Here is a 2,500-nt window from a genome sequence, read left to right as displayed (position 1 = left end):
TCGCTGTAAAACATTTAAAAAATCGGAAATGATGGCTGGATTCACAAGATGTTTATCTTTCATTTGCTGTATTGGACTTGTGATTTCATGATATTTATATGCTATTATAATGCTAGGCTATGCTAGTCAGCTTTTACTGATGAGGATACTCCCGGATCCGGGATGGGTGTTAAGTAAAGGTTAACCATTTGAGGATGCTCCCGGATCCGGGATGGGTGTTAAGTAAAGGTTAACCATTTGAGGATGCTCCCGGATCCGGGATGGGTGTTAAGTAAAGGTTAACCATTTGAGGATGCTCCCGGATCCGGGTGTTAAGTAAAGGTTAACCATTTGAGGATGCTCCCGGATCCGGGTGTTAAGTAAAGGTTAACCATTTGAGGATGCTCCCGGATCCGGGTGTTAAGTAAAGGTTAACCATTTGAGGATGCTCCCGGATCCGGGTGTTAAGTAAAGGTTAACCATTTGAGGATGCTCCCGGATCCGGGTGTTCAGTAAAGGTTAACCATTTGAGGATGCTCCCAGATCCGGGTGTTCAGTAAAGGTTAACCATTTGAGGATGCTCCCGGATCCGGGTGTTCAGTAAAGGTTAACCATTTGAGGATGCTCCCGGATCCGGGTGTTAAGTAAAGGTTAACCATTTGAGGATGCTCCCGGATCCGGGTGTTAAGTAAAGGTTAACCATTTGAGGATGCTCCCGGATCCGGGTGTTAAGTAAATGTTAACCATTTGAGGATGCTCCCGGATCCGGGTGTTAAGTAAAGGTTAACCATTTGAGGATGCTCCCGGATCCGGGTGTTCCGTAAAGGTTAACCATTTGAGGATGCTCCCGGATCCGGGTGTTAAGTAAAGGTTAACCATTTGAGTATGCTCCCGGATCCGGGTGTTAAGTAAAGGTTAACCATTTGAGTATGCTCCCGGATCCGGGTGTTAAGTAAAGGTTAACCATTTGAGGATGCTCCCGGAACCGGGTGTTCAGTAAAGGTTAACCATTTGAGGATGCTCCCGGATCCGGGTGTTCAGTAAAGGTTAACCATTTGAGGATGCTCCCGGATCCGGGTGTTCAGTAAAGGTTAACCATTTGAGGATGCTCCCGGATCCGGGTGTTCAGTAAAGGTTAACCATTTGAGGATGCTCCCGGATCCGGGTGTTAAGTAAAGGTTAACCATTTGAGGATGCTCCCGGATCCGGGTGTTCAGTAAAGGTTAACCATTTGAGGATGCTCCCGGATCCGGGTGTTAAGTAAAGGTTAACCATTTGAGTATGCTCCCGGAACCGGGTGTTCAGTAAAGGTTAACCATTTGAGGATGCTCCCGGATCCGGGTGTTCAGTAAAGGTTAACCATTTGAGGATGCTCCCGGATCCGGGTGTTAAGTAAAGGTTAACCATTTGAGGATGCTCCCGGATCCGGGTGTTCAGTAAAGGTTATTAACCATTTGCTTAAAGGTCCAATGCAGGTGTCACGTTCGTTGAAAGGACCGGACCAAGGTGCAGCGTTGTAAACGTACATTTATTTTAATTTTAAATGTCGCCAACAAAACCAAGAAACAACAAAAAACAAATGTGAAGCTGACAGGCCACTAACACAGACAACATCCCACAACTAAGGTGGGGAAAAAGGTTTCCTAAGTATGATTCCCAATCAGAGACAACGATAGACAGCTGTCCGTGATTGAGAACCACACCCGGCCAAACACATAGAAACAGAAAACATAGAAATAAAGAAACTAGAATGCCCACCCTAGTCACACCCTGGCCTAACCAACATAGAGAATAAAAGCCTCCTCAAGTTGAATTGTATGTCCCCTCAAACTAAAACTCTAAATGAAATGAACACAATTCATCTTGAGAATGTACAGTATATTGGTTAAGACAATATTCCCAGATATGGAAATCCTACTGCAGCTGGTTGCCTTGATCATTTCAGTTTGCTCAACATGTTCTTTTCCCTGTGTGTGTATAACCTAATACAACTATAATACTACTGTAATACTACTATAATACTACTATAATACTACTATAATACAACTATAATGCCACAATAATACTACTATAATACTACTATAATTCAACTATAATGCCACCATAATACTACTATAATACTACTATAATACTACTATAATACCACTATAATACTACTATAATACAACTATAGTACCACTATAATACTACTATAATGGTACTATAATACTACTATAATACAACTATAATGCTGCTATAGTACTACTATAATACTACTATAATAACTGTGTCTCGTAGCTCCTCAGCCTGCCGTATCGCTTCATGCAAGTTGTACAGTAATACTACTATAATACTACTATAATACTACTATAATACTGCTATAGTACTACTATAATACTACTATAATAACCTTGTCTCGTAGCTCCTCAGCCTGCCGTATCTCTTCATGCAGGTTGTACAGTAATACTCCTATAATACTACTATAATACTACTATAATAACCTTGTCTCGTAGCTCCCCAGCCTGCCGTATCTCTTCATGCA

General features: G+C 41.9%; 1 protein-coding gene across 1 annotated transcript in view; it reads right to left on the bottom strand.

Moving 5' to 3' along the window:
• card11 (caspase recruitment domain family, member 11) overlaps positions 1–2,500 on the bottom strand; it is a 140,091-nt gene that overhangs the window by 85,411 nt on the left and 52,180 nt on the right. The window lies entirely within an intron of this gene.

Source organism: Salvelinus fontinalis, unplaced genomic scaffold, assembly GCF_029448725.1.
Source record: "Salvelinus fontinalis isolate EN_2023a unplaced genomic scaffold, ASM2944872v1 scaffold_0191, whole genome shotgun sequence".
Lineage (NCBI taxonomy): Eukaryota > Metazoa > Chordata > Actinopteri > Salmoniformes > Salmonidae > Salvelinus > Salvelinus fontinalis.
Note: the sequence above shows the minus strand (reverse complement) of the source record. Positions and strands in the feature narration are given on the sequence as shown.